The sequence below is a fragment of the Sorex araneus genome, chromosome X, assembly GCF_027595985.1.
Source record: "Sorex araneus isolate mSorAra2 chromosome X, mSorAra2.pri, whole genome shotgun sequence".
NCBI lineage: Eukaryota > Metazoa > Chordata > Mammalia > Eulipotyphla > Soricidae > Sorex > Sorex araneus.
The window spans coordinates 285575521-285590255 of NC_073313.1; the positions used below are offsets into that span (position 1 = coordinate 285575521).

General features: G+C 45.0%; 1 pseudogene; it reads right to left on the minus strand.

The window, feature by feature from the left end:
* Positions 1–7865: 7865 nt before the first annotated feature.
* Positions 7866–14735, minus strand: part of LOC129399564 (uncharacterized) — a 742397-nt pseudogene continuing 735527 nt past the window's right edge.

Below are 14735 nucleotides of genomic sequence, written 5' to 3' on the forward strand. Positions count from 1 at the left end.
AAACAATCTGGGTTTCCATGCCTGGAACCCCATATGGCCCCCGAGCACCACCAGGAATGATTCCTGAGAGCAGAGGCAGGAGGAAGCCCTGAGCACTGCCAGGTGTGGCCTGAAAACACACAAACAAAGCATTCCTGGAGTTTGGGCTCTCCCATTGGCAGCGCTCGCCTGGCACCTCGTGGCTCTCTTAGGAGCCTCTCTCTTTGACCAGCACTCTGTGTATCCTGCTCCTGGGGCCCCACCACTTCCTCCCATCCTTCTTCGGCTGCTCTGTCCCAAAGCCACAGCCTTTGACATTCACACTTGCCAAAGTGAAAGAACAATTCTCAAGTAACCCCAGCTGCAGAGATACAAGCCCTGCTCGGGAGTGACTCTTGTCCAAGGCCCTCCCACGGGAGACGGGGATCCCCTCTCCAGCCTGGGGAGGAGGACATGGCCACGCTGGACAGACCCATCCTGCTCCCTCAACCTCAGTGCCTCTCCCCCAGTTTATACCGTCTGGGTGAGCGACAGCATCAGGTGACGGAACTGGTTCCTTGGTGCTTTAACATGTCAGAGAAGCACCTGACTTGGAACATGCAAAGCATGTGACATTTCTTGCACAATTAGGGGCCTCCACTGAGCATGGAAGCCTTTCTTCTCGTCACTCAGCAGCCCTTTGGTCAGTGGTTTCCTGCCAGGTCTGAGTCTCCCCTCCCGCAGGCCACTCACAGGCCCTGAGTGAACAGAGCAAAGGGCCTTCAGTGCAGTGAAAGATGACCGAGAAACAGACCAATTGGTCAACATGTTTGTCGCTGGCATGTAAACTGCATCTGAGAAGCCGAGGTCAGAGGCGGTGGATGCTGGAACTAAGATTATTCCATGTCAGGAGTGAATGTCCTGACCAGGCAGCAGGAGAGGGGGCAGCAGACGAGCCAGGGAATTGCCTGAGCGTGGACAGAGCTGGGTCTGGGCCACTGCCGTCTCCAAGATGTCCCACTGCACAGCCTGGGGTGGTCTCCACGGGGCTCTCTCCGGCGTACTTTTTTTTTTTTTTATTGAATCACGATGAAAAAAGTTACCAATCTTTCAGGCTTAAGTCTCAGTCATACCATGATTGAACACCCATCCCTTCACCAGTGCACATGTTCCACCACCTAGAACCCCAGTATACCTCCCATTCCATTCCCACCCTCCACCTGTGTGGCTGATGATTTTCACTTTACTCTCTCTTTACTTTGATTACATTCAATATTTCAACAGAAAACTCACTATTATTATTTGGAATTTCCCCCTAACAATCAGACCTGCCGAAAAGGCAACATTTGAAAATTTGTTTTCCATTGCTGAGAATGAAGAGCATATGAGGTTTTGGATTTCTGGCATTTTAGTAATTAAGTTCAGAGAAATTTCTGCCAGAGGTTGCATCATTGCAAGCTCATACCTCTGTTTAGTGGGCCTTAGAAGATGGCAGTCGCCACGCCGCTGGGGAAAGGAAAGACCGAGAGAGAAAAACCTTTCCCCTCCCGGGGCGGCATGGGGCCATAGCTTAGTTCACAGTCTAGAGGCATTTCTGTAAGAAGCCGCTGGGTGCCGAAAGTAGTTAGTGGGCCTCCGGGATCATGGGCGTTCAGGAACGGAGGAACTGTTTGTGTGCAGCAGCTCGGGGTCACATCTGGGCAGAGAGCGGCTCACCGATGTACTTTTAAAAATGGCTTTTCTTTTTGTTCTAAATGTTTGAAAAGTGTCTTTTCCTTGCAGATAAGAGAACTGACTAAAATAATACATCAAAAATGTTTTTTTCCCCACTTATAATGTGCTTTCTCCTCTCAGTTCAGTACTAGATATCTGGATGTAGAAGTCTCCCGACCACCACTCATCTGGCATCACTAGGAGCATGCAGGAAAGTGGGACCTCGGTTGCAGCCCGGGACTACTGAACAAGAAGCTGCATGAACAGGGTCCTAGGCAATTGCAGACACTTGGGACAGCTTATGAAACCTGCTCTAATTTACTACACATTCAGTCAGATCAGTCTTCCTTAAGCTCTCCTTTCATCTGGCTGCTAGAATTTTAAAAGGTTCTGTGGTTCTCAGAACAAGCTGAAAGGCCCAGCCTGACATTTAGGGCCATTGTAAAATGACTTTTTGGTTTTTTTGGAGCGATAGCACATCGGGTAGGGCATTTGCTTTGCACGCAGCGGACCCCGGTTTGATTTCTCTGTCCCTCTTGGAGAGCCCGGCAAGCTACCGAGAGTATCCCTCCTGCATGGCAGAGCCTGGCATTCTCCCCATGGCATATTCTATATGACAAAAACAATCACAAGTCTCACAATGCAGACGTTCTGGTGCCTGCTTGAGCAAATCGATGAGCAACGGGATAACAGTGCTACAGTACTACCTCTCTATAATTTCCGTTTTTTGTTTTATGGGAGCTTATTTGTTTACTCAATTATTCTCAAAATGTACTGCTAAAAAGAAGACAAAAGGTCCAAAAGGAGATACTTTTACTCTTGTTACCAGCCAGGCTTTAAGTTGTAGCTTAATGACAGTCTCAGCACTTCCTACATGTATAACTTTTATTTTATTTTTATTAAGACACCATGATTACCAAGTTGTTTATTATACATTTTTTTCTGTCATTTAGTGTTGCAACACCACCAGTATGACCCCTCCACCAGTGTTCCCTAGTTTCACAAAAACAAGGCAAGTGCACTCCCGCTGAGTCACATCCCCGGATGAGCACTGGGGATTGAGCACTGGCCTCCTGCATGCAAAGAATGAGCTCAGCTTATTGAGCTATTTCTCTTGCCCCTGAGGGGGTCATTCTCCTAAATCTAAATTTTAGTTTATTCATCTTTATTGCATGCTCTGTGTTTTTCTAAAATTGATCCTGAAAAACATCTAACCAATTTCCAAACCACTGGACGAAACAGTTGGGCACAGTGACAAGGGAGTGCAGAAGGAGCTGTCTGATGTGGCTTTTAATTTTACTGGTGTTAAACACACGATTCTAAATTTAGTTGCACCATATAAGCAACTTGGAATAGACTGTTCACAGTTTAGTAAACAACTCTCAGTTCAGACTGTTCTGTGAAGGCTGTCACCTTGTAAGTGTCCAGGTGACAGAAATACTTGGGCTAGTTTTTAGACAGTGAGCAAAATGAAAGGAACTTAAAAATGACCCCCCCCCCAGAAGTTCCTATCATCTGATACTGAGTTTACTTTCCCTAGAGCTTTTTGTTTTGAATAATTTCAAACCTTTCTAAGGTTTGACTAATAAGGTGTGCGGTCTTCATTTTGATTCACCATTTTGTTTGCTTGTGATGCAGACATTGAGTGCAGGGCTACTCGAGTGTCAGCCTCGGGGCTACACCTAAATTTGGCTACACCAAATTTCTAACATTTTGCCACAATTACTTTATTTCCTCTGTCCTTCTTCTCTTCCTTCCCTCTTCCTTTCCTTCCCTCAGTAAGTAGCCTCAAAACCATTAAGATCATCAAAAACAAGACACCTTTATTTTCCCCAGAAATACTTGCTTCCAAGACAAAAGATTGTTGAATTTCAGATACCCTGACGAGGAATGGGGAGATATTTTACAGTAGAGATAGTTTTGAAGATGCTCAAATCATATCAATGGGTATAATAGTTAAGAGTCCAGATTCTGGGTAAGAGGTTTAAATCAGTACTTTGACATTTATTAAGCCTAACCTTGTGAAAATTGCTTAAAAACTGGACTTTAGCTTCTTCATTTGAAAAATGGGTATATTAAACATACCTACTAGGCTGTAATTCCATGAACATAAACACTACCTACTTGTTACATAAGCCACAATAATAGCAAAAAGCAAATTGCTCAGTTTTCTAAAGAAAATTATACAGTTATCATTCAAGTATTGGACTTAGCCAAATGCATGATACTACTTGGCCTCATTTAAAATAAATTTCAGAAAATTCTAAGAGCAGGATGACTGGCCTGACTGAGGAGAGAATAATTATCTGTTGGCACCAGACTTTAATCCAGTGGCAGATGTTTCTCCTTTATATTAATTTGTTATCATCCTTTGGAGATATGAAATAACGCCCAAGGACATGGAAATGAGGAAGTAAGCTAAGACTGCCTTCTGTGAACAAGCTATGGAATCAGAATGGGAAAACGCATACGTTTGATATAATTACCTGAAGAAGGCAGGCTGACTTTGGGCCAGCTAAAATGTTAATAACCTGATTAAATATATATTAATGTATCTAAAAAAGATATTAGTCTATGAAAGTGTTGATTAGCTTTCAACTCTAAGAGACCAAATCGGTTAGTACCCAGGCAAACACAGGATAAAAGAGGTCTCTGCCGTTAGCCTGCCTCTGGCTTTGTGGAAATGAATGCAAGAGCAATGGAATTATTAAAGCTTGATTCGCTTTGTAACATAAACTCAGCTGAGATGGAAAGTGTAGCAGATATGTCAGTGGTTTCTACCACTTCTTCTCTTTAAATGGGAGATCTTTTAGTTTCACTAAGTTTCAAGTTTCCAGAGAAACACAACTGCTTCCTGCTTCCTTTGAAATGAGGTCTGGCTGTATGTCCTGCACATATCATGCAACATCCAGTGAGTCTCCTTGCAAGGAAAGAGAAGGAAAGAGTGTATATTTGTTTACCTTTTGTTTTTCTTGCAGATTAAAGTGTGTGTGTGTGTGTGTGTGTGTGTGTGTGTGTGTGTGTGTGTGTGTATGATAGAGAGAGAGAGAAGAGAGATAAACATTATCTTGAGCCACAAGGTTCAAGGTATTGAGGGAGCCTGACAGCCCTTCGCAGTCCTAGACTGCCTAGTCTGTATTTTATTTGTTTCAGGTCACACCTGATGGGCTCAGGTCCTGTGCTCAGGGGTCACTCCTATGAAGTGCTAGGGACTTAATTCAGACTTCCGGTGTTCAAAGTATGAGCTCACTCACTGAACTATTTCTCCAGTCCTTGTACTTTGTCCTTCCGAGAGATAGTAATTTCTGTAAACATATCCTGGTGAGCCTATTGATATTTTTACCACTCACCACCACATCTTATCTTTACCAAAACAGACACCTCAGAGGTGCACTAGCTTCCTTCTACTACTACAGTGAGTCACCACGATTTAACTGCTTGAAATAATACAAACTTACCCCATTACAGTTCTGGGTCAGGAGTGTCAAATGGGGACTGAGTTAAAAGTCAGAGTGCCAGCAGGGTGGTGTTGCTTCTAGAGGCTTCTAGGGAAATACCCTTTCAGTTTCTAGAATCTGTGGGAATGCATCTCATAGCTGTCTCTGGGCGCTGCTCGCATCTCTCCTCCTGCGTCATATTCCTTGTGATCACCTTCAAAGGTCTGTCACCATGTTATGAGGATGCTTGAGATTATATTGAGCCCACTTCAGTCCAGGCTAATTCTCCTATCTCAAGATCCTTCATAGAATCACACTTGCAAAGTCCCTTTGCCACAAAAATTATTAGTCATTCAAATATCAAGACCTGTGAGGGTTTTTTATTTTATCTGCCTTGGGATTTTTCTTTTGGGGTAGTATAATATGCAATACATCAGTCACAGGGTTCCATGTGTCTAGCATTCCAAGCCCATCCCCCATCCCCTACCCCCAGTAGTGGGTGTCGGTTCACAGTATTTGTACACCAGTCTCGGTGCTCATGGGGGTCTCCCTTCTCTAGCTGTCATGCTGGTACACTGGGCACCAACTCTTATTTGGGCCGTCCAGTAACAGCCGTGCTGCTCCCACCAGTGCTCATCACATGTGCCTCTGGCAGTCACATTCCTTTCGTGTTGCGCTCTCTCTCTCTCTCTCTCTCTCTCTCTCTCACACACACACACACACACACATACACACAGACACACAGACACAGACACACAGACACAGACACAAAGATACAGACACAGACACACACACACACACACACACACACACACACACACACACACACTGGCTGTGTCAGTGTCAGGATCACAGACAGCACAAAGCCAGACTGTCCTCTGGGCAGGGGGACTGGGCACCTGCATCTGTGCCACGTGCTGGCCAGGCAGGAGTTCTCAGCCCAGCTCTGCTCCCCAGGCTCTGGGGCACTTTTTCAACAAGGATTCTAATCCAGCACTTTTGTTTTCTTTTTGAAAAATCAATCGCCCTGAAATGCATAGTGACTATACACTCATTAGGAAAAATAAAGGCGTGCGATTTGCTGATGGCGGGATCGCCATGGAGAGGATCCTGTCGAGTGAAATGAGTCACAGAGAGAGGGACAAACATAGAATGATCACACACATTTCTATAAAAATGAAACATAGTATGAGAATAATACCAAGGACAGTAGAAATGAGAGCCGGGGCCAGCAAGGCTAGTTCATGAGAGGAAGCTCGCCCCAAGTTGTGGGGGTGTAGAGACAGGGAAAGGACCTCTAGCATCCAACTCTTTAAGCAGAATGGTTGCCGAGCAGATCAGCTGCCGGAAATAGCAGTGAACTCTAAGAAAGCTGAACATTGTTGGGCCGGGAAGACAGTACAGCAGGGAAGGTGTTTGCTTTGCACAAGGCCAACCTAGGTTTGATTCCTGGAACCTCGTATGGTGCTGTGGACCCCGACTCCTGCACAGAGCCAGGAGTCAGCCCTGAGCACTGCTTAATGAGTCCCAACCAAAACAAAAACAAATAAGAAAAAAAACCTTGAAGATTCTTTCAAGAACATTAAGGTGACTTTGCAAGGGCAGATTCTTTTGGCCATGAGCATTATAGGGATCGGGATAAATATTTCCTCAGGGTGCAGTGTTCTATAAAACTTTCCTATGTAGGAATGACTGTAGTTTAATATTCAGTATTACCGACACATTCCCTTACATAATGAAGAAATTAAACCATAAAGTAGGAAAAACAAGAGAATTTATTAAGGCAGCTGTAGAGCCTCACATCCTGGAAGGCGAGAGGACAGATTTATTCTTACCTCTGAGCATCCTGTCCTTGAGCGCCCTTCTCTCTAGCCTAGGAAACACCCCCTCGTTCTCCAAGATGCACCCGAAATAGAGCACTCTTTATGAAGGCGTACTTGAAGTTGAGGGGGAGCACATTGATTTTTCCTATTTTGTGTGCAATTCTGTACTTTTTCTGGGGCCACATGCAGTGGTGCTCAGGGCTCACTCCTATCTCTGTGCTCAGGGCTCAAGCTAGCTGAACTCAGGGATCATATGGGGTGTCCAGGGTTAGACCCTGGCTGGCCCCATGCAAGACAACTGCCTTGGTTATTTTACTATCTATCCCCTGGGCCCCTGCGATTCTGCACATATTGCAGATGTGCTTCCTCTCTTGCAAGCTGCTTCTTTCTTTAAAATTTTTTTTATATTATTTGACTTTTAAATAGTGTTCATTGGGCCCAGGGTCCACATCCAGTGATACTCAGCTACTGGACCAGAGGGTTCAACACCAGGGCCCAGCAATGTGGTGCTGTGGAAGAACTGTGCTCTCAAAAATGGTTATTCTTTAATCAAGTGAGTATCTCAGAGTATCAGAGTGTAAAATACCATGTGCTTTCTGAACAAAGTATAAAAGCGAATGCAAACGGGCTAAAGAATCCAGGAGTAAGTGGTCTCCCCTTTTGAAGCTCATTTTTCCCTTTGTACTATGGGTTCAAACTCATTTTATCTCCACGTTCCCACCTCCCCCTTGTACTCCCCCTCCCTTGCTTTTTGGGTCACACCCAGCCAATGCTCACAGGTTACTTCTGGCTCTACTTTCAGGAATTATTCCTGGCAGTGCGTGTGGAACCAAATGAGATGCCTGGATCGAACTTGGCCTGCCTTGGCCTGCCTACCCACTATCTTATAGTCCCATTTGCCCCCCTCCCACTTTGTTGTGGCGATTCACCTGTATCACCTATCATCCCATTGCTCATCCATTTGCTCAAGTGGGCGCCAGAAACATTTCCATTCATCCCTGTCACATGCTAGTGTAGCCCAATGGCATCTGCTTGCTCCAGGAACATGAAGAGCAACAAACTGTTTGTTCAGGGTCTTGACAAAAAAGTTCGACCATCTCGTAGGTGGGTGGCCAGGCATTCTTTTGACATCCCGTGGAATGTAGTCGGTAACGGCTCTAGTCCAGTGGTCATCTTCAAATCACATTACATGTCCAGCCCATCTGATTTTCTACACCTTGGCAAATGAGTCAGCATCCCTGATCCTCAATTGTGGACAGAGCTCAAAACTCTGGATTCCTTCTCTCATTTGAGTGAAACATGATATTCCAAGCATAGTTCTTTCTATTCCTCTTTGGGAGGTCTGAATAGCGTTCTCGTCCTGTTTTCCTAGGGTCCAGGCCTCTGAGGCATATGTTAGTGCAGTAAAAACGGTGAAGTCAAAAAGATGTGCTCGGAGCCAGAGGTTCTTTGTCCTCTTAACAACTTCTTCAACGCTCTTGAAGGCATTCCACGCTGCTCTCTTCCTCCTGCGCAGCTCAGGTGCCAGGTCGTTCATCATGTTGAGTTCTCGACCTAGGTACACATAACTGCTGCATTCAGAGATGTTCGTTCCATTGAGAGCAAATGGAATGTCAGGAACTAATCTGTTTCTCATGAACATAGTCTTCATGAGATTGAGCTGCAGTCCAACCTTTCCACACTCATGGTCGAAGTCGGCCAGCATTCATGCTGCTTGGCTAATGTTTGATGTTATGAGAATGATGTCATCAGTGAAGCGGAGGTGGTGTAGTTGCCAACCATCTATCTTCACTCCCATTCCTTCCCATTCCGGTCGTCGCATGATGTTCTCAAGGATGGCACTGAAGAAATGGTATCACCCTGCCGAACCCCTCTCTTTAGGTGGATGATCACTTTCTTGTAGAATGGTGAGATATCCTGGTGGTGAATCCGTAATACAGCTTGTGGAGGATCCTGATGTACTGAGTTTGAACACCCTGTTTGGCCAGGGCTTCGATGATCACTTCTATCTCAAAAGTAATCAAATGTATTTTTCTGAGATTGTAGGCTTTTTGCTGTGCCCCTGGGGTCACAGTCAGCAACTGGATGGCACTGAGCATTGAACTTGGCCTTATGCATGCCCTGAGGGAACTGTCCCCCTGACCTTGCCCCTATACTTTCTTTATAGTTGCCTTTAGAGCTGAGCCACCAGAAACTGGGCTTTGATTTAGCTAGAACAGATGCATTTGAATGAAAATATTTTAAGGGAGCAAGTGGTATATAAGAGGTCATGATGCAGAAGGAATTTTTCTTCTTAATTTTCCCTTGTTGTTTTGAATATTTTTTTCCCATTTAAATTTTTTTTTTTTGCTTTTTAGGTCACACCCGGCGATGCACAGGGGTCACTCCTGGCTCTGCACTCAGGAATCACCCCTGGCGGTGCTCAGGGGACCATATGGGATGCTGGGAATCGAACCCGGGTCAGCCGCGTGCAAGGCAAATGCCCTACCCGCTGAGCTATTGCTCCAGCCCCTCCCATTTAAATATTGTCTGGTTTTGGCAGCAAAATACTCTTGTTGATGTAGGCTGGCAGGCCAATAGGGAAGGCCCCTTCCCAAGGCACTGATGAAAGCCAACCTTGCAGAAAATAGGAAAACACACAAACAAACAGGAACTAAGGCCTGATAATACTGTCACCTACATACAGCCACAAACCCAGAGAAGTTCCAACAGAAAGAAAAGGTCAGGAAAGGAATTTTAAAGAAGACCATCATCACCAACCCAACCCTACCCACCTAGGCAACCTCCTTAGCAATGGACTTGGACCTAGGCAGAAGCACCACGTGGGAGCAGATTAGAAGAACCCTATAAAGGCTGCCTTGAACAACAGAAGGATGGAAGGGCGAGTATATGCTGCCCAGCCCATGTGCTGCTTGCGCCCACGTGGCTGAGCACACATGCTGCCTGCATCTTGAGATGGGACTTTCATGCTTTCCTGTCTAATGCTGGGGTGTGTACATGGGCTCTCTCTGACCTTGGAGAAGCCTGGATTCTCTCTTGAGCGTGTTACTCTCCACTCTGTCCCACTTTCTCTTCCTCCTGATGTTGGTGGGCCCCACAGGTGACTTATGTGAAGCGGGGGGAGGAAGATGGTCACTTTCTCCTGATCCACCTCTGCCACCCAGGACCCAGGGTTACTGGGTTCTTGTCTTGCTCACAGAAAGGAATTTCAGGAGTAGACAAGCAGTGAAGTAAAATAGATTTTATTTGGAGGGTTTTTGAGGGGTTGGGGAGAGAGGAAGAGAGAGGAGGTGGGGAGAGGAGAGGACAGGAGAGAGAGAGAGAGAGAGAGAGAGAGAGAGAGAGAGAGAGAGAGAGGAAGACAGGTGGGTAGAGAGGGAGAAAGAGAGAGGGGGTGGGGAGAGGAGAAACATGCTCAAAAGAGAACGTGGGCTTCTCTGAGAACGAAGAGAGAGCCCCTAGACATACCCCAGCATTAGATAGGAAAGCATGAAAGCCCACATCTCAAGAGGGGAGTGGGCAGCACACGTGCTCAGGCGACAAATGTGCTCGGCCACGTGGGTGCAAGCAGCACATGGACTCCAAGGGCAGCATATGCGCACCCTTCCTCTGTTCAAGGTGTCTTTTATAGGCTCTTCTCAGGTTGTCTTAATCTGCTAGTTCTGGAGTCTTCTCGGGGCTGGATCATATTTTAATCAGATTAAGGGAGAGGTCCAGGATTTGAGGAGCTTCATGGGGAGGGGTCCAATCTCCTCAGGGGCTCTGACAGTCTTATCAGGTCTGTTTCCTATATCCACAGGTGGATCAGTCTTAGGATTTTCCTTCCAGAAGTTCTGTTGACCTAAATTTTATTGATGAAGGCCTTTCCCTGTCTACCTGCCTACATCACTCCTTCCCTTCAAAACTTCCAAATAAAATCCATTTTACTTCACTGCTTGTCTACTCCCAAATTATTTTTTCTGTGAGGCGAGACAAGAACCCAGTAACCCTGAGTCCTGGGTGGCAGAGGCGCATGGGGAGAAAGTGACTGTCTTTCTCCTCTCCACTTCACATGAGCCATTCGCTGGACTCCCCAGACATGTCTGGTCAATGTTGGGTGGTAACTGAAATTTCAACAAACAACTATGTTTTCCTTGTTCTTTTTTTGGTTAGAATTCAGCATTTCTACAAGTGTCTGGTAAGGAAAGCATAAAAGTCCACATCTCAAGAGGGGAGATGCAGGCTACATGTGTGCTCGGATGCCACACATGCTTGGCCACGTGGCACAAGCAGCACACGGGCCCCAGCAGCATATGCGCGCTTCCTTTATTCAAGAAGGCTTTTATAGGGTTCTCCAACCTGCCTTCGTGTGGGGCTTCTACCTCTACCTGGTAAAAGTCCGATGCTAGGGAGTTTGCCAAGGGTTGGGAGCGGTTCCTTTCCTGGCCTTTTTCTGCAGCTGTAGCTTCTCTCGGAGGGGGTCCAGGCTTCTCTGGGTCTATTGCTGGGGCCAGGTGAGGGTCTTATCAGGCCTTGGTTCCTGTGTTTGCAGCCTTGGCTCTATTGATTTATGACTTCCCAGGAATTCATTGGGTCCTTCCCTGCCTGCCTACATCAGATTGATCTGAATGAGCTTGTCACAGGGCAGGTGAGGAAGCAACCCTTGACCCTCGTTTCCTCTGGGTCCCTGCTGGGTTTCACTTTTGTATTCAACAGGCAGAAATAGACAAATATTAGTACACTGGATCTCAGAAATGTCATGTTCTCTCAATAGGGCTGAAGTTGGGGACCCCTGGGTTTTTGGGTTCACATTCATGTTTTAGAAAGAACTCAGGAGCAGTTTTAGTAAAAAATATTAAGGAAATTTATTTAGGGATACTTAGAAAAAACAAGTGAAGGAAAACTAGTGTGTTATGAAGGACAATTTCTTTTTTTTTCTTTTTTCTTTTTTATAATTTTTTAAATTGAATCACTGTGATCACCTTACAAAGCTGATTGGGTTTCAGTCATACAGTGTTCCAACACCCATCCCTCCACCAGTGTACATTTTCCAGCATCAGAGTCCCCATCCTTGAATCAGAAAAGGTATTGTTTCAATGAAGGGGTTTTATTCAGAAGCAGACATGTCATACAGTTCACTGCAATATTAAATAGATGTTAATAAAGACCAACTTCATTTTCTTGTCACTATCATCCTCTTAAAAAATTCTATGATTTAAAATCACCATCAAAGGCTACTGCTATCAAAAATACCATGCATTTCATATCTAAATGGCAAAATGACTTTTTTTCCCTTCTGGAGTGGGATGTAACCACTGCTCGTAGCAGGAATAACTGCATCCCGTGATACCATGAGAAGGACAATTTCTTTTCAACAAATTTTCAATGAAATGGTGGGGGAGAGAGAGAGAGACAGAGAGACAGAGACAGACAGAAAGAACTCTAGAACGAGCCACCTTCTTCTAACCAACCATAAGTTTTAGTTAAAAGGAGAATGAATGGGGAGAATAAACAGGCCCAAGCACTTGGTGTGGTGCCCCATGGCAAGCTGCCTTTGCTGGAAATGAGTGTTTGGTCTTAAATCTGTGTTTTAATCCTGTGCAGGTGGTGTTAGAAAACCGCCATCTGATCCAGCAGCTTCCTTCCGAGAATCAGGAAACGCTACAGGAGGCTCAGCTGAGCAGCCGGGTTTGTGGTCTGCAAATGACAGTTGGGCACAGAGTTTAGTGGCTCTTACAGACCTCACTTAAGATCCGTGAGGTGCACATGGCCTCACCAAGATGAAGGAGCCGCTCTGGGCCTCACTAAGATGGTGGAGTCTGGAACCCAGAAGACTGGATTGTTGAATAGTTTAACAGACAGCCCTTCCTGCCATGCCTGAAGCCACTTAAAATAATGTTGTTAACACAGCGATGCTCCTAAGGAATCCAGCCTGAGGGGCAAAATGGACTAGGAAGCCAAGTGCAAGGCTGACTGACATTTCCTAGCAACCTACCCCATCACCACACCCATCATTCCCTCATCCTTAAAATTTAAATATGGCACAAACTCCAGGTCTTTTTACTCAACTCAATTACTCATCTGCACCTGACATGGTTACTCTCTGCCCCAAACCTCAATCACTATGTGTTAGGGGCCTTTATGAGTCTGATGTGAGTACTGAAAATAGCATCACCTAAAAATAGCTTCGCATGATGAGCAAGCTGGTGCTAGTCGTGTACAGACTCGCCAGCCTGGAACTTCCAGCCATTAGTTGAGCAAACATATCTTGTCCCATTATCAAATCCTAAAGAAGGGGGGCTTGAGTGATAGCACAGCAGGCAGGGCATTTGCCTTGCATGTGGCTGTCCCGGGTTTGACCCCCAGCATCCCATATGGTCCCCCAAGCACCATCAGGAGTAATTCCTGAGTGCAGAGTCAGGAGTAAATAACATCTGAGCATCACTAGGTACTCTAACCCAAAAGAAAGTAAAAAAGACTAAAGAAAGGAAGTCCAAAGAGAATTCCTATGTTCTCAAAAAGGGCAGATATGTCTGGAAACTGAGTGTGTCATTTGCACTATTACTACAATAGAATGCATACTAAGCTGCATTTGTTGGCTGTGGCCAGGATGGACAAATATTTCTCACGATTTCATAGAATGAAGAAATTGTTCTGTATTCAATATGCTGAAAACAGTAACAACAAGTCTCACAATGGAGACATTACTGGTGCCCGCTTGAGCAAATTGATGAGTAACAGGATCACAGTGATACAGTGATATAGTGAATTTTAAATATTCTTCAGCACATTGATGGGTGTGGAAAAATCTATTCATAATTTTTTTAACTGAATCACCGTGAGAACAGTTACAAAGCTTTCAGGATTACGTCTCAGTCATACAATGATCAAACACCCATCCCTTCACCGGTGCACATGTTCCACCACCAAGAACACCAGGTACTAGAGTACCTACCATCCCACTCCCCACCCTGCCTGTGTGGCAGATTATTTTCACTTTCTCTTTACTTTGATTACATTCAATTTTTGACAGAAAGCCCACTATTATTATTTGGAAATTTTCCCCCCAACAATCAGACCTATCAAAAAGGCACCAGTAGATCATTTGTTTTCTATTGCTGATAATGAAGAGCATATGATGTTGCATGGCTGCAAAAGCAGCCACGCGGTTTTGGAATTCTGGTATTTTTGCATGTAGCTGTTCAGTTTTGCCAGAACAGTTTGTTAAACATGCTTTCCTTGCTCCACTTCACATTTCTTGCTCCCTTATCAAAGATTAGATTATCATATATTTGGGGGGGGGGTGTCAGAGTATTCAACCCTGTTCCATTGGTCTGCAGCTCTGCCTTTGTTCTAGTACCATGCTGTTTTAATGACTACTGCTTTGTAGTAGAGTTGGAAGTGGGGGAGGTTGATTCCTCCCATTTTCTTTTTCCCAAGAATTGCTTTAGCTATTCGTGGGGGCTTATTGTTCCATATGAATTTCAGGAGTGCTTGCTCCATTTCTTTGAAGAATGTCAAGGGTATCCCTACAGGGATCGCATTGAATTTGTACAATGCTTTGGGGAGTATTGCCATCTTGACAATATTAATTCTTCCAATCCATGAGCAGGGGATGTCTTTCCATTTCCTCGTGTCCTCTTTTATTTCCTGAAGTAGCGTTTTGTAGTTTTCATTATACAAGTCCTTTACCTCCTTTGTTAAGTTGATTCTGAGGTACTTGATTTTTTGAGGCGCAATTGTGAATGGGATTGCTTTTCTCATGTCACTTTCTTCTCTCTCATTATTTGCATATAGGAAAGCCATGGACTTTTGGGTATTGATT